Source organism: Pleurodeles waltl, chromosome 10 (genome assembly GCF_031143425.1).
Source record: "Pleurodeles waltl isolate 20211129_DDA chromosome 10, aPleWal1.hap1.20221129, whole genome shotgun sequence".
NCBI lineage: Eukaryota > Metazoa > Chordata > Amphibia > Caudata > Salamandridae > Pleurodeles > Pleurodeles waltl.
Window position 1 is genome coordinate 927754423 of NC_090449.1, and position 26907 is coordinate 927781329.

General features: G+C 41.8%; 1 long non-coding RNA gene across 2 annotated transcripts in view; it reads right to left on the reverse strand.

Annotated features, from left to right (window-relative positions):
* LOC138262032 (uncharacterized) overlaps positions 1 to 26907 on the reverse strand; it is a 1156543-nt gene that overhangs the window by 541360 nt on the left and 588276 nt on the right. Inside the window, exon 4 of one of the 2 annotated variants that reach the window (XR_011199190.1) lies at positions 17120 to 17986. The exons of the other annotated variant lie outside the window; for it this stretch is intronic. This is a non-coding gene — a long non-coding RNA (uncharacterized lncRNA). Of the gene's footprint in view, positions 1 to 17119; positions 17987 to 26907 lie in introns of those variants that run through there. 2 annotated transcript variants of the gene reach the window in all.

A 26907-nucleotide genomic window follows, 5' to 3' on the forward strand; every position in this document is an offset into this window, starting at 1 on the left:
ATAGTTGTTTATACTGGCCTAATAGCCATAACATTACTCAATGAATAAAAATACCTAAAGAAAACTTCATGAAAAATTGTTTTAAATATTTCTCCTTTCCATAATAAAGATAATGTTCCCAACATGGAAACATTTTTTACTGACAAATATATAACTCCCAACCTTAAATACAACATTTGGTTATAATCTTTTAGATCAGAGTAATGATTCCCAGGTAACTTTACTTCATTAAATCTGGATATCCTGTTACTCGTAGGCCCCGACCACTGCTTATTCTGCCCCGACCACTGCGTATTCTGACCATGATTTATCGAGGAATTTCATATACAAGCTAACCAAGGGTAACCACTCGGTTGAGATTTTTTTGCAATTTGCTATGACCACTTGGGAAGTTGTCAAGGAAATTATTTTTGAACATAATACCAAGATGAACTACTGGTATTAATTGTAATTGTTTCATCTGGAAGCAGAGTTTGCTATACAGTTCATTCATCCACTGTATATTATATGTAGATAGTTCCTTTTGCACATGTTAACACCACTAATGCCCTGGTCTAATCACAAAGTCACCAAACCGTTCCACTAAGTTACAAGTCAAAAGTAGGGGAGAAATCAAGAAGCAACTTCAGCCACGTACGATATGTAGAAAAGTTCCAGGATGTAGAAAATTGTTGAACCTTATGCATTGTCATTCATTGTAAAGAACTTGGAAATTACTCTCAAACTTTCCTTAACGAGTCCACATGTAATCACTGCTTCATTTTACTTATATCAATCTACATCTAACAAGTGAAAACTCCATATGATATATACCACTGCAAACGAACCCATCATCCTGCAAGCTTACAACTCTGCTAGACCACACTAGTATTAGTTGAACACTTTACAAGTGGCAAGAAATAACAACAATGTAATTGGCTCTGCCCCGCACTAACAACCTATCCTAAGACTGCCTTAGCCACAGTCTTGCCAACCTGACACTCTAGTAAATTTATACTACCCCATTAACCTTCCATGTAACTAACTCTCCCCAGTCTCACCATACTGACATCCAGCTGTCCCTAACCCAGCACTGTTGGCCTAGCTGTGGTTTTGGCACACACATTTACTAAAGGGTTTTATTTATTAATGTATTTAGGTATTGATTGTTTACTGTACTTTTGCTTTTAAAAGCAATACATTGCAAATGGATGGTCTTTATATATTATTGTATTTGTGCTAGGATGTGTCACAAATGGCATTCAGAAGCATAACAGATGAGAATATTGGCAACACTGCATATGGCATAACCAAGTAAGCCACTAATGACATAACCTATGGCACTGCCTATTGAAAAATAACTTGTAGTCCTGGCCACTGATGTAAAAGTTTTAGTTTACTCCTCAACACAGACAACCAAGTTGATGATTTAGAAGTACAGATGAACACAGTACAATATTGGGAGTACTACAGTTGGGTCAGGATACTTTGATCTAAGGCATGCTGTCTTTGTATGCAGAACATGTTCTTCTACTTTTAAAGAAGAAATCTTTGTAGATTACATTTTAACACAAATGTATTGCTCACTTATCCAATGCTTTGAGTTGCTTCTGTATTTCCATACTAAAGACACATGCAATGTCTACAGTGTCTTAGGTGATATAAAGGGGTTGGTGTTATATTATGTTAAATGCAATATCTAGATCATGGATGCTCACAAACATGTTCTCAGGGACCAAACTATATGTTCATTGTGTGACAGAAGTTCACATTGCTCTCTTTGTGAGTGGAATGAACATTGAGTGGAGGACAAAACATATATAGGGATCTATGGTTCACAGAGCACTTTTTGGGGTTCCATTCCACATACCATCCTTTCAAATTAGACAACTACTTTCTTTAAGAGGCATAGTTCAGACCAGACATTGAGGTTAATTTAGTTTATAGAGTGTGATTACTGTGCCTTACTGAAGCTGACTTGCAACCCCATTACTCTCTGCTGTCACTAATATTGGAGAAACAAGTGTTCCAAGAGATTAGCCAACTGGCATTTAATTATAAACACAAACGGTAGCAACAACATCCACTGCAAACACTCCATTAGCCACCTATTGTCCAGATATCAGAGGAAAGGTCTCACAATCGTTTTCTTCCTTTATCTCTTACCTACTAACATTAAAGGGTCTTAGACGCAGGATAAATCAAGGTAAAGAGTGTTACTAAAAATAAACTTGATGAACCTTCCAACAAGTTGGACAATTCCCTGATTCGGCAAGACACTGTCACCCAGCTTCCACCTCTTAAACGTGATCCATTGTGTAGGTTTTGACTATGACAGTGGAGGCCTTGCCATTTAATCCTATCTTTACAAATGTACCAAAATATATTGGTAGCAAACACTGCAAAAAAATCTAGACCCTGTTTTGGTTTTTGTTTAAAAACAGAAATCATCATCTTCGGCCCCAACAAGATGGCATGGAACAACTCCTGGTGGCCCACCACCCTCAGACCACCCCCAACACCCTCCTCCCACGCACGCAACCTTGGCATCGTTCTAGACTCATCTCTCTCCATGACCCAGCAAATCAACGCCAAATCATCCTCCTGCTTCAACACCCTTTGCATGCTACGCAAGACTTTCAAATGGATTCCTTTAGAAACAAGAAGAACAGTCACACCCACCCTCATCAGCAGCAGTCTGGACTACGGCAACTCCCTCTACGCAGGGACCACAGCCAAGCTTCCAAGAAAACTCCAGCGAATTCAGAATGCAGCCGCACGTCTCATCCTCAACCTCCCTCACCACAAACACATATCCACTCACCTCAGATCCCTACACTGGCTGCCCATCAACAAAAGCATCATCTTCAAAGTCCTCGTCCAGGCTCACTAAGCCCTCCACGACACTGGACCGGCTTACCTCAACAAACGAGTAAACTTCCACATATCAACTCGACAGCTCCGCTCCGCCAACCTCGTTACAGTCCCCCGCATCCAACGCACCACCTCCAGCGGCAGATCCTTCTCCCACCTCACCGCCAAGACCTGGTACTCCCTCCCCACCAACCTACACAGGACTCAGGACCTCCTAACCTTCAGAAAGCACCTTAAAACATGGCTTTTTGAGCAGTAACCGGCAACCCCCCAGCGCCTTGAGACCCTAATGGGTGAGTAGTGCGCTTAAGAAAGTATTTGATTGATTGATTGTAGTGAGGAAACTGGAAATTGTGAAACCACAGTTGTGGCCTCCCTACGTAAACAAATTATGAGCTTTTGGGCAGTCACTGTTTAAATATGTCCTGCTGCATTTCTTGTTTTGCTAAGATTGGAACTACCTAGGGCCTATTTAAACACTGGTAGAAATTGTTTGATAATGAAACTGAACTAGACTGCAATTTCACACACACAAGATGTAACTGCCATCAGAGATATCACCATGTGTTACAGACTACTCATTAAAAATGCTTTATAGTGAGATAGTTATGGAGCTGGAAATAAAGTCATGCATTGTGATCTTCATTTAATCACTTGACCAAACTGTTTGGTCAGATTGTATTCGCATGTTCCCCTTGTGTGCTATCGTGTGAGTATTTCAAAACAGGATCCATAGAGGAAATAATCACCAAAGACACTTTCTAGCATAGACCATACCTTGGTTTTCATTGATACATCATTAGGATTTAAACATAGCTCCATGGCAAATGGGGAACATTTGATAAATAATTACCACATTCGCCACTCTTTTGCCATCACTCTTTAAGACCTTACAGCCTCTTTCTGGGGAAACCTGTGATCATAGTTGTCTAAAGCTTAGTGAGTTTATTTAATTTCCAATTATCCACAGGATTCCCTTTATGCAACAGAGTCTCATTACATAGTGTTTGTTTGGTAAACAATCTTTTGCAACCTTTGTTTGCATTGGTATTTGATTACAAGAGCCACCGTTGTTACAGAAGGTGGCTACATAGCCCTTTCTGTAATCCCAAATGCAACAGCACTCTTAGTGTGCAGCTTCATTTCTGGAAATATTTTACTTCACTTGAATTGTACCATTAACTGTGCACATTAGGATGGCCCATTGTTAGTGGGAATACTAGCAGAAATTCACCTTCTTCAGGGAAATCCCATTTTGGACCATTATGAGGAGTCTTTGTAGTGAACCACATGGTGGCTGGGATTACTCTTGTGGTATCTCAGGGAAAATCAGAGAGAAGGTGCACCAGCAACGATACACCATAGTTATGTTGGTGCAACATCACAGTTGGTTGGTGCACCTTCAAAAATGTTGAAATACAACACAGTATAACTCAAGATAGTAAGAACAGGGCTAGAAACAGCACTGGAAACTTCACAATATAGCTACGACAAAAAAGCACTGTCAAGAGTGGGCAAATACGTTATGGTTATGGTTAGCCATAAAGCTGCTCAGGTAAAATTTACTTTAGAAATACATCATGTCACCATTACCATTTTTGCAGGTTTTAGGACTCTGCACACTTTACCATTGCTGACCAGTGCTAAAGTGCATATGCTTTCTCCCATAAACATGGTAACATTGGTTACTAACCAATTGGCATATTTGATTTACCTGTAAGTCCTTAATAAAGTGTACTACCTGTGCCCAGGACCTGTAAATTAAATTCTACTGGTGGGCCTGCAGCACTAATTGTGCCACCGACATGAGTAGCTCCTTAACCATGTCTCAAGCCTGCTACTGCAAGGCCTGTGTGTGCAGTTCCACTGCCACTTCGACTTGGCATTTAAAACTACTTGACAGGCCTTAAATTCCCCTTTTTCTACAAATAAGTCACCCCTAAGGTAGGCCCTAGAGAAACCATAGGACAGGGTGCTATGTAGGTAAAAGGTAGGACATGTACTTGTGTGTTTTTCATGTCCTGGTAGCGAAAAACTAATAAATTCATTTTTCACTACTGTGAGTCCTGCTCCTCTCAGAGACTAGCATTAGAACTGCCATCATATACTTTTAAGTGGTAGATCCTGATCTCGAAGTAGTAGCCCTGTCATTTCAGTATTGCTAACGTGTCCGTCTATGTTAATTTATACACATCAGGACTCGTTTTAGGCCAATGAATCTTTGGGCCCAGTGGTGAGACACCGTAGGACGAGATAACTAATCAAAATATCGATCAATAGGTCAATAACAATGTCAACGTTTAACATCAAAATATCTCTCACTTTAGACATTAACGAACATTCGGCGCAACCATGACCTTTCAGTCATGAATAACCACACCTTAATGGAGTTAATGAGTTTTATTCCCTATTGATTACAATCTAGTAGTAAAGGCATTAATCTCAAAGTCAATAAACACGTAAGCACGATTATAAGATGGCAACCACAATAAGCTTTCGATAATGCAAAGATTAGTAACATGAATAATCAAATAGATATAGGCGGATTATAACACATTGAATTTCTAAGATACTAGTTCAGCATAGCACCACGTCAGTCACGTCAGTTTGTCAGTCAGAGTGAATACCTCGTCTAACCTCTAATTAGCATTAGCATGTTGGGCGTCATGCAAAACAATTTTGAACACCAATTTGGAAAAACATCTAACTAAGCTCTCTATCAAAACATACAGCAGTTGGTACCTAGAAAGAAAGGCAAAATGAATTTCCATTAGCAACTATATAATTACCCTCCTCTGATTAAGTCAGCATTCAGGATCAGTCTTCGTCTTCAGGACATCAGTTAGATCGCCGTCAGTCTATCTAAGTTAGAGGCAAGAGACACTCTCCTCTTAAGGAGAAAAGTGTAAGGGGCAGTAATATGGGCAAGGATGGTTTGACTAAGTCTCAAATCACAAAATAGTGTGACAGAGTTTCGGGATGTAATCAATATCATTCCCTACCTAATGTCTGGTTATTTCCTGTGTCATGGGTTTTTATCCCTTTCTAGTAATTCATTCCCCCAAAATCCTATTGGTCAGTCAATACACCCCATCATTGTTAACCTATCAAATTATACATTAAGTAATGCATTTGTCATTTCTTGATAAAATATTGGCTTCTGATTGGTCTTCATAATCGGTCTTCCGTAGGTGGCATATCCGGGGTTACTTCATCAGCTTGGCACACGTCTCAGGTTAAAAGTTCTCGTTCCCTCGTCTCATTGTCCTTGGAAGTATCTACAAATGTTTCGAAGCACAATCATTTTATACTAAAAGATGTTAGCATGCGGATGGGAAAATATCCCGATGTGTCGAACTAATACAGAGAGAACAATAGCTGAGTTATGGTCGTTTGCAAGTTCTGCACACTGAAGAAACAGGAAAAATACGCCTTTAATATGAGAGCCACACAGCTTCTGCTTGACTCACGCTAAGTTAAGATATACGAGTTTAACGAATGCAGTTTTATACGTTTTAATGTGCTCAGTTAGACAAACTATAAATGATTATTCCTTACGGTTGACATTAGTTCATACATGTGAATGATTCTCCATTTTTATGAATACGCTTTTAATAAATGTTTTATTAATACAGCATTGTTAGACATAAGCATTTCACGTCTATAATATGTAATATCAAAATACGCTCTCTCAGTCCCTCCTCTGATGACGCTCGTCATCACAAATCTTTCAGGTTTTAACTTTTTGCCTTACGCATAATGCGCATTTCAACATCTTTTCCTTTATGTGAGCTTTCCCATATTTCATTAAACATTTTCTCTATTTCACTTTCTTCGTTTCGTTTGGTTCTGTTAGCCAAATTTCTTTTCACCTTTTCATTAATTTTGCATATTCCCCAAAATCCCAATAAACATATCAGAACAATTAATAATCCCATCATGATTTTTGCAAGTACCCCATTCCAAATGTTGGTAAACCAGCTGCCCACTCGGGCAATTCCCTTTCCAAATTTCTCCCAAACACCGAGTTCTTTTAGATCCTTCAAATCTGCACTATCTCTAGTTAGGTTAGTAAGCATGCTTCTAATTTTCTTACTATTGTCAGGGATATACGAGCAACAATGTCGCTCATTAAGCATTTTGCACACACTTCCACTCTTTGCTAAAAGAATGTCTAAAGCAAGCCGGTTTTGAAGAGTCATAGCTCTTTCTGCAGCAAGTTCTGTATCCATCAGGAGTATAGCTCCTGTGAAATTTGTCAGCATGTTATCCACAATAGTAGACAACTTTTGAATTTTCATAGAATTTAGGACAACCCCTATTGAAGGGATTATAGCTCCAAATATATCACCAATGACAGCCGCCACTGATTCTCATTTTTGTCTGGTATGTTGTAATTCAGACGTTTTAGGTAGTTGTTTTAAGTCATCAATCTGGTAAATCTTTGGGAATATTATTCCCAAATAACATGTCCCATACCATCCCTTAGGGAGATGGTAATACGCATTTAACCCACAGATGTAATAGATTCCAGGAATCGCTGGGTCTTGTCCATTTAACATAAAGGTCCATTTGCTCTGAAACAAAAACACATGCCTACATTCACTCGTTCCCACAAACAAATTGTCTTGATCAGACTTTGGTCTATATATACAGAGTCTACCTACGTGTAATGCATCTATAGCTAACTTGCCTTGTGTTTTAATTTCAGTATAAGCATAGTCATTGGCATAAGTGCATTTTTCTAAACCTTTTTCTAATCTTTCCTTTAGTGCTTTGCGTCTATCATCTGTGTGATCTAAAAAGCTTTTCTCTACAGGAGACAGTAAGCATGTCAAGTTATTGCGATGTGCATAAGCAGTTCCAAATGTTAGTGTTGGCTCAAAGAATCCTCTGACTAATTTTATATCATGCTCTTTAGCTAACTTATTTAAGAATTCAATAACAGGCACAAAGGAAAACACAACATCTAAATTTGAATAAAAATATTGCACATGCTCTTGATTATAAAATCTTGTTAGTAGCAAGCTGCAACTAATCCCATACGTAAGAGGGAGGCTATGATAAGTAACTCCCTCCTGCACAGATGAAGGAAGTTTAGTACACACATAACAGTCTTTCGCATTCATAGTTTCCACATACTCATTTAGTAGGCGATAGAAAACATTAGTAGAAAGCTCCCCGTTTGGATTAGTTCCCTCATGCAAATGTTTTGTGTCTTGCTCGAATTTCTCCCAAGGTGATAGTTTATTAGTTGTAGTAGTGGTCTCAGGTTTTGAAGTTGCATTAATAGTTTCACTCTCTCTCCATGGCATTCCTACAATCACTCCCACAATCATTATTGCACATACAGCACCTATCATAAGTCCTAACCAGCCACACACTTTACTTCCCTTGTTACTATAAGCCATGTTTGTATAGAATCAAACAGTAGATCAACAATCAACTCTAAGTAGCAAACTCTTTCTGCGTAATTTACAGCGTCTTCACTCAAACCAGGACCCTTTTCGTCAATTCAGGTTAGCAGCTTGTCGTAATCAGGTTTTTATAAGTCGAATCCAGGTTTAATGCCACTTTCCGGTAGTTTTATTTTTTCTAAGATTCTTGTTTTTAAGCTTTCACAATTTTCAATGTCTCTTTTTTTTTTTCAATCTCTTTTTTCTTGTTGTATTTTCTTCAGGTACCGTAGTACTGGCCTGGTATTTCTCGATCAAAACAGAACGCTAAGAATTCTTGTTGCCATTCAGCGGTTGTAGCGTATGCCCATTCAGGACCGGTATATCTTCTGTTTGCTATTCTTTTTCTTTTTATTCTTCGTTCACCTTGCTGTTCTCCTTCACTCACATCGTCTGCTCTTGAGGTATCGCTTTCCTCTATTATTGTTTCATTTGCTATTTCTCTTATTCTAAAGTGTGAATTTTCTGGCCAATTGTCTCCTCTGTTCGTCTTACTTCGGCGTTTTCCTTCAGTACCTTGAACAGCACCCTCCTCTGGTAATATGGTGTTTTCTCCTGATAGGCTTGGAGCTCGTTCGGCAGATCTTGATTCGTTCTGATTTAAATTTGACACTTCTTCGTCTCTCTCTCTTTGTTCGACACTGTATTCAGTTTCTGAATTGTATTCGTCTGCTTCTGGGAGAACCTCTCCTTGACTTTGTTCTCCTGCTGCCTCCACTGAGATTGGCACTTCGTCACCTCTCTCGAACTCTCTGATAGTTTGAGGGACACGGCTGTTCTCAGCGGGCTCTCCTGTAGTCTCAGATCCTTCTTGACTGATCTCTGACTCTGAGACTTCTCCTCTTGAGGTTGCTGCACCGGAATTTTCAAGTTCCTCTTCAACAGGACATGCTACCCTTTTTGTATGACTGGCATGTATCCAGTTGGGAACCCCGGCACACTTCACAGCAGTAGTGGTCGTCAATATCACTTGATATGGCCCTTTCCAACGCGGCTCAAGACACGATTTTCTTACGTGCTTCTTGACAACCACCCAATCTCCAGCTTGCAGAGAGTGTCCTGGTTCGCCGATTGGTGGTAACGTGTTAGCTTCCACCTGGTGAGAGAAAGAGCGAATCACGTCAGCCAAACTTTTGCAGTAATCCAACACCATATCATCTGTAATATTCACTAGTGCATTTGCAGGTACCGCCGGTAACCTCATTGCTCTGCCCATGAGGATTTCATGTGGGGACAATCCTGTTTTCTTATCTGGCGTGTTTCTCATAGACATCAGCACTAGAGGTAACGCATCTGGCCACTTCATGTTTGTTGCTGCACACATTTTTGCTATTCTTGATTTCAAAGTACCATTCATCTGTTCGACTAGTCCTGAAGCTTCAGGGCGATAGCTACAATGCAGCTTTTGTTCAATGTTGAGTGCGGCACACAGGAGTTTAATCACCTCATTTTCGAAGTGTCTTCCCCTATCTGATTCTATAGAAAACGGAAACCCGAACTTGGGTATTAATTCTCTGAGTAGTAGTTTTGCAACTGTGAGACTGTCATTCCTATGTGTGGGATATGCCTCAATCCAATGGCTAAAAACACATACAATCACCAGCACATATCTCAGACCTCCACAAACAGGCATTTCAATGAAATCCATTTGGATCTTATTGAATGGACCACCAGCTCTCCCAATGTGGCTCAAAGTTACCACAGTTCCTTTTCCAGCGTTCATTTGTTGACAAATGACGCATCTGTGACAAGTAATTTCTGCGGCATGTCTGAATCTTGGATTGAACCAATCAATCTTAAATGATCTGATCATGGCATCTCTTCCCAAATGAGCCTGCCCATGATACAATCGGGCAAATTGTGACAGAAGACTGTTTGGCAACACTAGTTTTCCCTCTCTTGATACCCAAATATCGTCTTCTCTCTGTACACACTGCATTTTCTGCCAAGAGCGTTTTTCTTCCTTACCAACGTGGCTTTGTAGTGTTTTTAATTCGTCTAAGGTATCAACCACTCGTAATGCTAGACTTAAGGTTGTGTCATGCTCAGGTTGTGGTAACAGTTCCCATTGTTCTTTAAAAGATATACAGTTTAATGCACAAAATCTGGCAACCTGGTCTGCATAACCATTCCCCATTGACACAAAATCTTGTGATCTGGTGTGTGCATTGCATTTCACCACAGCAATTTCAAGAGGCAACTGTATCGCATGTAACAAATCTCTTATCTGTTCTCCATTTTTCACTGGTGAACCAGAGGATGTCATAAACCCTCTTTGTGACCAGAGTTGACCAAAATCATGCACAATTCCAAATCCGTATCTGCTGTCTGTATAGATTGTAACCTTTAAATTTACAGCAGCATGGCAGGCTTTTGTGAGAGCTATCAATTCTGCTACTTGTGCAGAAAACACTTTCTCGAGCCAGGAGGCTTCGACTATACCGGACATGGTACATACTGCATAACCAGCTCTCAAAGTTCCTGATGAATCTCTTAGACAGGACCCATCAACGAACATAATGTAATCGTTTTCCTTTAACTGGGTATCTTTTATATCTGAGCGAGGTTTGGTACTGAGCTCAGTTACCTCCAGACAATCATGCTCAAATTCTTCCCCATCTTTTATTTCTGTATTCTCAATGGGAAGTAGAGTTGCCGGGTTCAGTACAGTGCACCTTTTCAATGTGACATTTGGTGACCCCAGAATAATTGTCTCATATTTGGTAAGTCGGGCATTTGTCATGTGTTGTGTCTTAGTTCGTGTCAGCAAAATTTCAACAGAATGTGGAACCAATACTGTTAGGGGATATCCCATAACTATGCCCTCGCATTGTGAAAGACTTTGACCAACTGCTGCGACTGCTCGCAAACAACCCGGTAAGGCTGCTGCGACAGGGTCCAAAGTAGCCGAAAAATATGCTACAGGGCGATTTGCATCTCCATGGACCTGTGTTAAAACAGACAAAGAACAAGCATCACGTTCATGACAGAACAACAAAAATGGCTTCTCATAATCAGGCATTCCTAATGCTGGAGCTCTGCACATGCATTCTTTCAGCTCTAGAAATGACTCAAGCTCTTCTTTTGTCAATGTGATTGTGTATGGTTCATCCTTAACTTCCTTTCCTGTCAGTTTTGTTAATGGTTCTGAAATGATCGAGAAGTTGGGTATCCACTGGCGACAGTAGCCCACCATTCCCAAGAACATTCTGACATCTCTCTTTGTTGTTGGGGGATTCATTTGTAAAACAACTGTTATCCTCTCTTTGGATATTCTTCGAGACCCTTTCTCAAACAGATGCCCCAAATATTTTACTTCTTTTTGACAGTACTGCAGCTTTTTAGGTGACACCTTATGTCCGTTTTTTCCTAAATGATTCAATAAGGCAATGGTATCATATTTGCAGCTGTCTTTGGTTTTAGATGCAATCAATAAATCATCAATGTACTGCACAAGAGTCGAATCGTAAGGTAACACAAGAGGTTCCAAATCCTTCTTCAATATCTGATTGAAGATGGATGGTGACTCAGAAAACCCCTGAGGAATTCTGCACCAACTGTATACCTTATCCAGGAATTTGAAACTGAACAAAAACTGTCTGTCTTCGTGAAGTGGAATCGAGAAAAATGCTTGTGATAGGTCTACTACGGTAAACCATTCAGCATCACAAGGAACCTGGTACATTATTACTGCTGGGTTGGGAACCACAGGGCAGCATTTTACCACGATTTTGTTTATTTTTCTCAAATCCTGCACAATTCGAACTTTCCCACAGGGCTTTCTCAAACCCATAATCGGAGAGTTACACGGACTACTCAGGACTTCTTTCAAAACTCCCTGTCTGAGAAAATCTGCAATTATCTGTGTCACTTCAATAAGGACATCCTGAGTCATGTGATATTGTGACAGTTGGGGGAATACTGCATTCGGCTTTATCTGCACCTTGATTGGTTTTACTCCCTTTATTAATCCAACCTCCTTTCCAGTCAAATCCCACACTTTCTCTATCACCGATCCTTGCAGATCAGCAGGTAGATCGATCAAGGTGAACACTGGAAAAAGGGTAATTAGAGGGTAATCCTCATTCATCTCTCCTCCTTCTTCCATGAGCTGACCCTCATCTGCCTCGTCATCACTGTTTGTCTGAACCTCTATCCCACCATCGGAACAGGTAATCGAACATTTGGTTTTGCACAATAAGTCTCTTCCTAACAAGGATACTGGACTTGAATCGCACACGACAAATCTATGCAGGCCCTGGAAGTTTCCAATTTCAACCTGCACTGGGTCAGTGATTGGATTAGTCAGGTACTGATTAGCCACACCAACCACTCGTATGGTGCGCCCTGAGAGAGGTAATCTTGGTACCTCTGCACTGCGAACAGTAGAGCGTGTAGCTCCTGTATCAACTAAAAATGAGACTTTGTAGCCCATTACTTTTCCTTCCACATATGGGCCTCTCTGGTCTACCTCTAAGGATGCGGCGAGTCTGCACTCTTCGCTGTCTGAGCTATCATCTGACCAGTCCCCATTCGTCTCATTTTCACCTCTTAGTGGGAATTGTTGTACAGTGTTGTTTTGATTTGTTACTTGACCTGTGACCTGTTGAGTAAGCATCACCTGCTGCTGTCCCATCGGAGCTAGGGGTAACTGTATTTGCTGTCTAGGCACCATAGGGATCTGCTGTTGCATCGGTTGTACTGACACTGTTTGGTAACGCGGCATTTGCATTTGCTGCATAGGTTGCGCCCCTGTCATTTGTACCAAATTATTTTGATAGTTCTGATTCGGGTGTCTCATTCTTGGACCTCGTGAATTTTGCAATGTACCGGCATTGATACTCTGCTGAACTGTACCATCCTGCATTATATTTCGACAATCCCGTTTCCAATGTCCCACGCCCCCGCACGCATGGCATGGTGACATCCTTTTCACTCCTTGACCATCACCTTGAACAGCAACATTATTCATGTCCGCACCACGGTTCACAAACCCTCGACCTCTACCTCTCGGCTGTGCCTGAAACACACCATTCAATTGCGGTTGTTGCTGTATCATTTGCTGAACACCATTTCCCTGTATTCCAGCCTGTGCAGCTCTTATCTGCATCACCATCACCTTCTCCTTCAACTTTTTCTGCTTTAACTCAATTTCGTCACTACAGTATTTCGCGTACTGCAACACTTCATCAATCGGTTTAGCTTGCCAACAAATCAAATGATTTTTAATCATTTGGCTGACCTGCGGTCTCAGCCCTTCGACAAATCTGAACACAAGATGATTCATGTCCTTCGGCTCAATTGTTTCAGTACCACTGTAATGTTTGAATGCCTTTAACAATCTTTCGTAATATGCATGTATTGACTCTTTAACCTCTTGAGAGGTCCGGTCAATTTTCTGCCAATCAGTCACCTTCGGCGACACCTTTTGTTTCAAAAACTCAATTACTTTATGATAATATTTCATCACCTCTTCAGAAGGCGCTCCAGTCACTCTATCCCTTGCTGGTTCCTTTGTGGGCCAATCTACCCCTCTCTTGCATTCAAGCCACAAGTCTGGCGGAACAATAATCTCAAACAAGGTATTTAAGTCTTCCCAGAGACACTTCGCAAGCTTCACGAATCTATCTGTCTGTTGATACCACTCGATCGGTTTTTCTCTTAACCTGGGATAATCATTCGTAAAGGACAAAATGTCTCCCCTGGACCAAGGCACATGCACCAAAACACCACCAGCTGTTTCTCTCATAGGTAGGATTTTTACTGTCTCTAAGTTCGGTGTGACGATTGTTTCATTAGATACTGGACTATCTCTTTTTCCCTTATCCTTTTTCTTCATCCATCTGCCTTCCCATTTCTCTAGTGCTCCCCAAATTTGTGCGCTTTGCAGCAGCTCTTTCAAATGTGTCTTCATGCCTGCAGATATCATGTGCTCAAAATCTTTTGAGTCAAAATCTAATCTGTAACTCCGTTTCAAATATTTTGTGTTCCCAATGTCGATATTGTATTTGTCTGCCAAATTCGTTAATTTCTGGTGTACTTTGCCTACTTCTTTGGTGATTTTTGGACATAGGTACCTTAATTCTGCCTCAGTGTAAGACTCCAATCTATTTACTCCCATGGTTCCCGCCACCAATTCAGCAGCTTCTGCTCCTAGTCGTACTAGATTTAGGTATTCATCGTGTTTCTCTTTCTCAGGTTCGATTGCAGCTGCTGTAGCCCTTTGTGATGTGCATGTTTTCTCTAGCCACTCATTTAGCTGTTGTACTGTAAAACCCTGCAGTGAAATGTTTCCTGCATGTATCATTGGAGTGTATGAGGTATTTGTACTCATAGTTTGGGGAGTCGATACTCCCAATCCTGCTTGTCGCATTGCCTCAAGAGTTGCCCCTATTGGACTAAGGTCCATTAAGGGTCTTGATTGATCACAAGCCTGTCCTCCTTGTGCCATTATTTGTGGAGTTATAATAGGCCCTCCTCTTATCGTTTCATGAGTTAGGACTCCCTGTTCACACATCCTTGTTTTCTCCTGTGCGTATAACGGCACCGGGGGACCAACAGTAATGGGTAGTGAATGGTGGCAGGTGTCTGGCCTGCTCCCAAGCTTCTTGGAGCTTCAACACCATAGGTCTGATTTAATAATCCTGGTGCAGGTTCTTTTAAAGGACCCGCTACTGGGTTATACCCAGGTATCAGTTTCGGCGGTTGAGACACTAACTGCGGAGTTGATTCAATCTGCACTAACCGTGGCTTTGTATATATCGGGTCTGGCTGAACCACCAAGTTCGTAGTAGTCTCAAGCACTGGAACATCGGGATAAATTCTTTTTATCTGTGGTGGAGGCTGTAACTGTATCGGCGGGTCTGGAGCAGTGGGTACACTGACACCATTCTGTATCAAAGCTGTATCGCTATTCTGCACTGTATCAGTAACACCCTTCTCTTTCGTCTGGTTCCCAGGATCCAAGCTAGTACTTGGAGCATTGTCGTTCACCGCGTAAGGTGGCGGACGATCATGTAACAGCCTATCCATAAACGCCTCATCATCTGAATCATCCTCTTCCTCCCAAGATCTTTTATTCTCTTTGTGTTTGAATGGCTCTTTATCAGTTTTGCAAGAAGCTTTCTTTCCCTGTGTTTCCTCTCCCTGGGTTATTGCCGGAAACAGCTTCAACACATCCATTATTCCTCGTCTCCACATTTTGTTCTCATTATCCCATCTAGCCTCTGCATAGGATTTTTCAGCTCTTGTCAGTCTCCTTTGAAATCTTTCTTGTCTATGTTTAAGAGCCATCAGGTCCCAAATTGCCAAAGCCTCATACTGTGCTGGTCGAGGAGGTGGTTGCTGCGTACTTAACATCCACCTCAAATTTTCTAAAACCTTTTGATTAAACGTTCCATGTTCAGGAAACGCTAGACACCCTTCTTTCTCGGTCAGTTTACGCCATTGTTTTATCCATAAACACGGTGCAACACCCTTTTCTTCCATAACCGTGTAAGCTGGCGTACCCTCAGGTGGTGTAGGTTCCCCATCAGTCGCAACGATATACACATCTCCTTTCAATGCGCTTTTAAATGCCTTAACAAAATTCATTTTATTTTATTTTTACTCAGAAACGGCTTTGTTCCCAGGACACTCTTCACCTACCCTTTGCTCAACGTATTGCCTTTCACGGACGGCAGCCAATCTGTGCGCGACCCTTCTCGACATCTGACCTATCCCAGCGCGGCACCACTGACATCACACTCACACACACTGCAGCTGACAAAGTCTTGCGGCTTGTCCACACCTCACTAACTCCTTACAACTCATACAACTAATGCAAATTATTGCTAGCACTTGAATGACAACACAAATCTGCCGGTTTACTACAGGAAGGGTAACACATTCGCTTCAGAACTTTACAGAGATTTCACTTGAAGCCTCGGCCGCTACTCTCTCCTTCTCAGTTCCCTCGTACGCAAGCAGAATTCGTCCTGCAAATCCTACTCTCGACTTGTCAATGACTCCTTCTAGTGCACTTTAGAACTTGTCAAATCTCCATCGAAGGTTACACACATGCATCATAACTCGAAACTCGATCTGTCAACCACGCCCGATTGACCTACTAAACCGCACAGATTACAACATAAACCATTTTTAACATCATACTCCGGAGTCTTAGACCTCAATAGGCCCGTAAACAACAACCAACCGCGGGGATAATTTTTGAGCAACAAGCGCTACATTCACATGAAGTACGCCGACTTCCCTACTCTCATGCTATGGAGTACGCTCACTCCTTCTAAACAACACTTAATTTGGCATAATCACACTCAAATATTCACAATCACCTGCAAAATGCATAAGATTTAATAAGCGCAAAACCCTAACCACACATACTATGGCGCCGAGAACATTCCCAACTCATTTAGGCAGGCTCCGAGATCCCGGGAAAGCCCATGGCAGATCTAGCAACTCATCATCTTTCCAATTTGCATTATCACAAGAAAACAATTGAACAGTGAAAACTCCGTCCTAGGGCCCCCAAGGGCCAAACCGTACTCTGCTACCAGAACTGCTAACGCGTCCGTCTATGTTAATTTATACACATCAGGACTCGTTTTAGGCCAATGAATCTTTGGGCCCAGTGGTGAGACACCGTAGGACGAGATAACTAATCAAAATATCGATCAATAGGTCAATAACATTGTCAACGTTTAACATCAAAATATCTCTCACTTTAGACATTAACGAACATTCGGCGCAACCATGACCTTTCAGTCATGAATAACCACACCTTAATGGAGTTAATGAGTTTTATTCCCTATTGATTACAATCTAGTAGTAAAGGCATTAATCTCAAAGTCAATAAACACGTAAGCACGATTATAAGATGGCAACCACAATAAGCTTTCGATAATGCAAAGATTAGTAACATGAATAATCAAATAGATATAGGCGGATTATAACACATTGAATTTCTAAGATACTAGTTAAGCATAGCACCACGTCAGTCACGTCAGTTTGTCAGTCAGAGTGAATACCTCATCTAACCTCTAATTAGCATTAGCATGTTGGGCGTCATGCAAAACAATTTTGAACACCAATTTGGAAAAACATCTAACTAAGGTCTCTATCAAAACATACAGCAGTTGGTACCTAGAAAGAAAGGCAAAATGAATTTCCATTAGCAACTATATAATTACCCTCCTCTGATTAAGTCAGCATTCAGGATCAGTCTTCGTCTTCAGGACATCAGTTAGATCGCCGTCAGTCTATCTAAGTTAGAGGCAAGAGACACTCTCCTCTTAAGGAGAAAAGTGTAAGGGGCAGTAATATGGGCAAGGATGGTTTGTCTAAGTCTCAAATCACAAAATAGTGTGACAGAGTTTCGGGATGTAATCAATATCATTCCCTACCTAATGTCTGGTTATTTCCTGTGTCATGGGTTTTTATCCCTTTCTAGTAATTCATTCCCCCAAAATCCTATTGGTCAGTCAATACACCCCATCATTGTTAACCTATCAAATTATACATTAAGTAATGCATTTGTCATTTCTTGATAAAATATTGGCTTCTGATTGGTCTTCATAATCGGTCTTCCGTAGGTGGCATATCCGGGGTTACTTCATCAGCTTGGCACACGTCTCAGGTTAAAAGTTCTCGTTCCCTCGTCTCATTGTCCTTGGAAGTATCTACAAATGTTTCGAAGCACAATCATTTTATACTAAAAGATGTTAGCATGCGGATGGGAAAATATCCCGATGTGTCGAACTAATACAGAGAGAACAATAGCTGAGTTATGGTCGTTTGCAAGTTCTGCACACTGAAGAAACAGGAAAAATACGCCTTTAATATGAGAGCCACACAGCTTCTGCTTGACTCACGCTAACTTAAGATATACGAGTTTAACGAATGCAGTTTTATACGTTTTAATGTGCTCAGTTAGACAAACTATAAATGATTATTCCTTACGGTTGACATTAGTTCATACATGTGAATGATTCTCCATTTTTATGAATACGCTTTTAATAAATGTTTTATTAATACAGCATTGTTAGACATAAGCATTTCACGTCTATAATATGTAATATCAAAATACGCTCTCTCACTAGAATGGTAATAGAAAATCCTTCTTACTCGTGTAGTTGCAAATACCACTTTTAGAATAAATCCACGTCTGGTATGTGCTGGTTTAGAGCTCCCCTCGTGCATTCCACCCAGACAACTATAAACACAAGACACTCAGTCACATCTGCATTCATCTGTAAACTGAATGGGTCTCCCTGGGCAGGAGGGTGGAGGAGCTCCCTCTTACATGTCAAAGGCCAGCGGCTTACCCCTCAAACAAAGGACTGATAACTCCCCATGGACAGGACTGGGCTCAAAGAGGAACTTGTGAACTTCAAAACCACTCTTTGACATTTCTCCCACTTCAAAGGCATTTGTGGGTACATAAACTGTGTCTCTGACCCCACCAAATCATATGCTTCTGTCTCTACACCTGTGAGAGGAACTTCCTGACTGCCTAAAGGACTCATCTGAACTGCTTTGCTGAGAAGAACTGCTGCCCTGCTTTTTGCCCTGTTGCCTGTTGGCTTCTGTCTTCGCTGGAAGGACTCTGCCTTCCCCAGAAGTGCTCTCCAAGTGCTTGGATTGAGCCTGCTTCCTGTTCTGAAGTCTTAGGACCAACAAATACTTCACCTACTAGGTTTTAGCTAGTTTTCCGACTTCAGCAACTCCAGGACTAACTTAATCAACTCCAGCACAGACACCGCTGCCCGACGCCACACCTCTTCCTGCTCCGGCTTTGTGGTCCTCGCTGCATTCAACGACCGCGGCCTGCAACACAAGCCTAATGTCGCCACAACGCTGCTGACATCACACAGTGTGATTATGACATTGCAAAGATGACTCATCACGTTTTGACCGACTGGATTCATGGACCCCGCCGTGTCACAAGGAACCAACACCTCAGCACCAATGCTGCACCAGCACCCCCTGCAACCAGACAATGCCTCGCCTCCCCTGCCTCGCAGTACAGAACTTACGCCTCACCAACCCGGATGTCATAAGGCACTGCTGCCATACCAGCTCCAGCGACGCTTCATCTCCATGACTCTGTGCAACGTCTTTGTTTCTTCGTTTTCAAACGTACTGTGCCTGGGGTCCGTGCGACTCTGTGATTGGCACCTGTCAACGATGCCGTGACAGCCCCAGATGGAGCTATTAAGTTTCTAGGCACTTTAATGGGATTTGATCTTTAAAAATTGATAACTTTGCTTGTGTACATTCGATTTTCATTGTTTTGACCTTATTTTATTCAGATACATATTACCTATTTTCCTAAACCTTTGGGGTGTATTTTTGTGGTGTTATCACTGTGGTACTGTATGAGTTATCGCACAAATACTTTATACATTGCCTTCTAAGTTAAGCCTGACTGCTCTGTGCCAAGCTACCAGAGGGTGAGCACATGATAATTTGGGCTGTTTTATGACTTACCTTGACTAGGATTGTGGCCCCTACTTGAAAAAGGGCTTATACCTCTGCCGTCTAGAGACACAATTTTTAACACCGTATTTTTAATGTTCAAAGTTTATTGACAGATCGTACATTGTATATTCTATCATAAAAACATATTAACAGGCATCACAAATACACAATAAAAGCCAGTCACAGTCGATCAAAATTAAGAGCTAAAACCCAGCAATTCCAGCATATACATAAGTAGACAAAGACCTGAAATTGCAGAATATACATAAATAAAACACTAAAGAATTTTAAAAGATTCCTAAAAAAAGACCTACATAAGTGATCGCAGTGCACATAAAGGCCCGTATTTATACTCCGTTTGCGCCGAATTAGCGTCGTTTTTTTCGACGCAAATTCGGCGCAAAACTAATGCCATATTTATACTTTGGCGTTAGACGCGTCTAGCGCCAAAGTATGAAGAAAGAGCGTCATTTTTTAGCGTGAACGCCTTCCTTGCGTTAATGAGATGCAAGGAAGGCGTTCCCGTCTAAAAAAATGACGGCGACGCAAATGCGTCGTATTTATACTCCCGGGCAAAAATCACGCCCGGGAGGTGGCGGGTCAAAAAAACCTGCATTTGCGCCTGAATTTAACGCCTGGGTCAGGGTAGGCGTTAAGGGACCTGTGGGCTCAGAATGAGCCCACAGGTGCCCTCCCCTGCCCCCAGGGACCCCCCCTGCCACCCCAGGAGGACACCCAAGGATGGAGGGACCCATCCCAGTGAAGTACAGGTAAGTTCAGGTAAGTATAATTTGTTTTTTTTTTTTTTTTTTTTGTGTGGCATAGGGGGGCCTTATTTGTGCCCCCCTACATGCCACTATGCCCAATGACCATGCCCAGGGGACACAAGTCCCCTGGGCATGGCCATTGGGCAAGGGGGCATGACTCCTGTCTTTACTAAGACAGGAGTCATGAAATGGCGTCTGGGTGTCGAAAAAATGGCGCAAATCGGGTTAAGACGATTTTTTAGCGTCAACCTGACTTGCGCCATTTTAAGACGCCCTAACGTCATTTTTTCCCAACGCCGGCGCTGCCTGGTCTACGTGTTTTTTTTCCACGCACACCAGGCAGCGCCGGTCTGATTGCGCCGTCTAACGCCATTCCATAAATACGGCGCCCGCATGGCGCTTCAGAATGGCGTTAGACGGCGCAAAATTTTTTGACGCTAAACTGCGTTAGCGCAGTTTAGCGTCAAAAAGTATAAATATGGGCCAAAATAATTTAAAGTCAACCTAACAATTTGTGCTCCAATAAGCCAAGCCTCATGAAGGAACTTGGATACAGCCACCACAATCGCAATTGAGGAATCACTTTTGCAGATCCTAAGGGAATGTATTTGATTTGTAAGGCTCAAGAGCTGACATAGGAGTACAATCTACTTAGCTGTGGGTTTAGCATATTTTGGATGGAAGAACAACAAATGTTCCTCAGTTTCGTCCAAAAGTATACATGATTGGCACTGAGTACCCCCAGACTTTACAGTGTCCCATGATGAAGTGTGGACAGCAATTGGGACGGTCCCATACCTGAACTGCAAAAACAATGAATGAGCAGGCACTGTTTGAATATAATATAGAAATTCCTCAGCCTTGGGCACAGATTTGTGCAATAAAAAGTGCCTTGTAAGATTACCTGTCTGGCTAATCAATTCGTTCTGGGCAGCAACTCTCTCCCAGAATCTTGTTTTAACCACAGCTTGCGCAATAGCTGGGATAGATGATGGGTCATTCCAAAAATTGGCTAATTCTAGCTCATTCCATTTTTGTTTATGTTGGCAAGCCACTTATTCTTCTTGGAGCATTGTAATTTATTAATGTCAATAAGACCCTCACTAAAGGGTCCTAGTTCTTCAGTGACCCAAATACCTACCCAATAGAATACTGCCTTAAAACAACCAACTCAGAGATGGGGTTAAGATCAAGATCCAGTCTTAATGGCACCAAAGTTACTCCCTAAAACAGTAAAGGCTCTGATTAAGTTATTTTCACCAGCACCCAAGGTATTTTCACTAGTGCACAAAGTACCTGTAGGGCAATATCCCTGTAATTCAGCACCATATAGCACCACACCCCTTACTTGGGTATTTTAGAGCCTCATTACAAGAAGAATTGGGAGCCATGAGGCCTTTTTTGCAAACCTGAGAATTTCCCCTGCTCCATGGTTTAACACGTGTGAACGATCTGAGGGGCCCAGAAGGCAGAATCAGCCAGACAAATTCTCAAGTAATCAAATTCCCTGATATTTTCTATTGTTTTCCTTCCCAGGTTTATGATGCCCTTCACCCGTTTCTTTCTACAGTAGGTCATTAGTTTTGTTTGAGAAGCATAAATTTCAAGACCATATTAAGAACAAAACATATTAAAATGATCCACAAGATTTTGGAGACCCACCTTAGTTTTAGTCAGTGAGAGAGTATTACTGGCAAAGAAAAGGGCTGGGTCTTACTGTCTTGTGAGACTAGTGAAATCATTGGCACAACTAGTCAAGTACACAATCATTGATATAAAGAAGGACAAGAGGAGAAGCCAAAACACAGCCCTGTCACACATCCTTGTCAGTGGAAATTGTCTGGGTTAACTCAGCCTTTTGTGTCACATTGGACCCTAGCAAAAGTCTCTTCATGGAGATGCATGATCATGGTTAGCAAGTTACAGGGAACCCCCAGCCCAAATAGTACCTCTCACAGTTTACTCCTATTCACCAGGTGGAAAGGCAGCAGGAAGATTGATAAATGCCACAGGCAGTTCTCCCTCTCCATCATCTACAGTTATCCACTTGTTCAAAAGGAAGCAGAAGACCTGGTCAGTAAAATTGGTCTTATATCTAAATCCTGCCCGCAGGTTAGACAGGATATGGTTTTCATCTATCCAATCTGAGTTTCCTGGGACTTGTTTACAAAATGTTTTGGAGATTGTCCAAAAGTCAAATTAGATCAATTGCTTGGGCTTCTCTTCTTCAAAACGGGGATGATCTCTCCCCCTTTCCAAATTGTGGGCATCACTGCCCCTGCTGCAGTTGCATTTGTAACATTATTCATATAAGGGACCCATGTGTTGGAGTCAGATTTGAAAAGGCCAGCAAAAATCTTATCTAATCCAGGAGACTTCCTTCACTTCAGCGATTCAACCACATAAGCAGTCTCCCCTAAGGTAGAAACTACAGCACTATATGGCAGTTTTGATGCAGGAGCTCCTACAATGCTGATGGAGGTCACATCAGTTTCAAGTGGACAAGAACAGAGATTCCCAACGTGAGTAACTGACTCATAGGACAGAATTGACTACTCAGATGTCTTTCCTGAATTCCCACAGCTTAGACTTGCTAATCAGCAAAATTTCTTCAGATCATTGTTAGAAGGGATGTCTAAATGGGCTGTCCATATATTGCACTCCAAGGAAGGCAGTCATTCATATAACTTTATTCGATTTTATAAAAAACAATCATACAAGTATGCAGCTCAAACACATATCTTCTTAGTCATCTATAAAAAAACATCTCCATATACATAAATCAAAAATATAGTATACGAAAGATGTATAAGAAGCATTAATTATACATCACCATGTACTAAAACCACTCCCTTGAATCTTTTGCTTCCCTACCTTCAAGCCAATATTGTGCTCTGCATACCCTTATCTCCTGGCTAGCTCCTTGTTTAAATGCTCTAGGGAAATTTCTCTTTGCCCCTCTACAAAGCTGTGTATAGCACCTATTCATGGAACCCTTTACAGGAGCTCTCATAAACACTTTAGGAAGGAAGTCTTTAAGCCCATCAAATAATCTAATGTGCTCAGCTACGATAATTTCATTATTCCCTCAGTTGTCAGACATAACTTTCATTCATGACGCAACAACTGAGTATATATCCTATGATTATTTGTGACCTCCAATTGCTGATCATGCATCTGAGAAGAGGAAAGTGAAACACTGGAGACCAACACCTTCATAGTTATTGCTAGTGGATTATGGTCATTCTTGTTCCTCTCTAGCACTTTCATATCTTCCATCATCCTCCATAATGTAACATCTAAGATGTAATGAATAAAGCTTACATACAGCCCTCTTCTAAATGAGGGAATAGGTACAACAACAGAGGACAAGCAAACCATTGCAGGCCCGCAGTCCATGGAGTTTCTTTTCACTGGAGGAGTTAATTCAGGGATTCTCCACACTACGTACTCCTCAAGGCACAAATTCTGAGTTATGCCATTGGGTTCTTTTGTGAGATTTAAGTCACCGGCCACAATAACATAATGGGGCACTGAATAGGGGGCCAAAACAAGTGGAGAGTAGGTGATTCTTGCCTATTTCCAGAACTCTTGTTACATATGTTGATTAACAAGAGAGAAGTGGCCTTAGAGAAGGAGAAGATTAGCCCTTGGATACCTAGGGATCCCCGTTTGTAGTTCCACTACAGAGCAGGGAAGTGTGCTGCTCACCCAAACAAGCAGCCCACATGAAGGGCACCCACCTGGAGACCTTATTACAGCTATAGAAAAACTCTTAAAACCGCTTCTGTGTACATGCTTGATCACCTATGTTTCCTGCAAGAGACAAATTGTGTGGTTATCAATAAATTGACTCCACGCAGGGTCATCAGGCTTTGACTTGATCCCAGCAATGTTCCAACTAACATCTGCTGAATTGGAAAGTATGCAAGCAGAAGAAATACAATTTCTGGGTAAAACTAGTGGCTGCTATACAGTAATCACAGATTGGTCCTTGTCCTTGACTAGCACCCGAGCGGCAACAACTGGTAGTCGCACAGTCACAGGTTTAGAAACACAATCAGGAAATATAGAGGGGTTGAGGTCTGGCAAGAAGTGTGAGTGGGTTTGGAGGATCTAACCTTGGGGATCCCAATACTGGAATGCCATCTCCGTGGACAGAAAAAATCCAGGTAGCTATAAAACTATGTTCTATGTGCAGTCAGTCAACCTCAGTGAGGGCCATTATATTACCAATATTTTCCCCATAGACATCTATATCATCATTGGCACTTCTCAGCAGAGCTGCTATGGTTTGGGACAGTATCAGCAGTTCTAAGCAAAGCATTTACTTTTTCAGCAGGACAGCACCAATACTTCTTGGCAGAGTGGACACAGCGATAATGGAGAGTGCCAGCTTTTCTCAAAGGTGCAGGTCTTTTATAGTTGCATTGAACTGTTAACAGCTATTTTCAGAATCGCTGTCGTAGGTTTAATGAACAGCACATTCATTTCTCAGCAGGACTGCTATGTTTGTAATGAAACCACCCCCCTTGCCAGATGATCTGCCATATATTTAGTGGAAAAGTACTGGCAGTTTTCAGCAGACCTTTTGTCACTGTTACTTCGGCATTAGAAACCATTGTCTGAAAGGCTATGTTACAATTCGTTGTCCGCCAGCCCCTCTATGCTGGAGTGCCACATTAAATAAGAGCCAATACTTTTTTGCAGGATTGTAATGGTTTTATTGGGCCGTGAAGGTACTTCTCACAGGTTTGGTGTACATCACATGAGAAAGTAGAAGCGCTTCTGTGCAGGAAAAACATAATTACACAACAGAAATGGCAAAGATCAGAAAAGTCCTGATGACAATTTAGACTAATCTGTGAAGCTGTTCTTGGCAAAGGATTAGTGACGGAACAGGGTTCCAGGACATTCTGGTCCACTCCTAGCACTGGTCGGGAGTATTAATTATGCACTGTACCCAGGATATTAACATCCAGGGGCATATTTATGGTTTTTGACGAATAACTGTGCTAACGCAGTTTTGCGTCAAAATCCTTAGCGCCTGCTAGAGCCATTCCATAGCAGCAGCTGGGCACCATATCTATGGAATGGTGCACGCAGGTGCTAAGGAATGGCTAGTGTCTAAGAAAAAATGCTAGCCATAGGGGGGGTATAGCGGTAGGGAAAAAGGCACTAGTGGGACAGAAATGATGCTAGGCTGGTTAGCGGCAATAAATATGCCGCTAAACCAGCCTAGCGTAATTTCCTGATGCACTAGCACCCAAATATGACTCCTGTCTTAGCAAAGGCAGGAGTCATGCCCATCACCCCAAGGGCCAGCACAAGTGACCAGTGTTCCCTGGGCAAGGCCATAAGACCCAGTGCCAGGCAGGGGGCCCCATGTCAGGGGTCCCCAATGGCACACCCAAAAATGAAAAATATACTTACCAATGCTTACCCAGGATGGGGTCCCCCATCCTGTGGTGTCCCTCTGGTGTGGGTGTTCCTGGGGCTTGGGGTGGGCATCTGTGGGCCCATTCCATGGTCTCTGGCCATGGAAATGGATCCACAGGTACCCTAACGTCTGGTCTGACTCAGGCGTTAAATATTGGTGCTAATCATACTTAGCACCATTATTTGGGTTTGCCTACTCCATGTGCGTCATTTCTGCACCAGAGTGTAAATAAGGCAGTAGGAGGTTAGCATCATATTGTGGACGGTAACACCTACCTTGCCTCCAATTAGCGCAAGGTAGTTTGCCGCATCCACAACATAGCCTTATTGGCGTCAAATTTTTTGATGCTAAAATGGTGCAAAGAAAGTCTAAATATGCCCCTCAATGATCCAAGTTATGCAGTATCCCCTCAACATCTGTAGCATCAAGTTTTCTTTGAGGCGACTCATCGCTCTGCAATAGAAAATCTGATGGCCCCTTCCTTGATACACCAGAAGATGCAACGTTTAGGGCGTTTACATTGACCAAGTGCTTGTCTTTTGTGAGCAGAAGGTTACATAGGTTTTCAGCAAAGGAACACTTTTCGTACCATGTCTTTCTAAATTGCTTGAGAACACAGCGTGAAAATGATAAAATAACAACCTTGCCCAAAATGCATCCATTTATCTTCGTTTGCCGTCCAGACCATTTTTCAGTCTTGCGGTAGTTTCTACTGAAAAGTGCTTTTCAGAAGCATTTCACTCAGTACCGAATCTAATAAACTCAAACTCGTCCTAAAATGTACAGAATATGTTTTTGCAGAACCGTATATAATTGATTCCACAGGCACGGCGAAAACATTAATAAAAATATATAATAAGTGCGAAAGTCACATTCGAAAGTTAATACCAATCCTACGTATGCAGGTAAATCA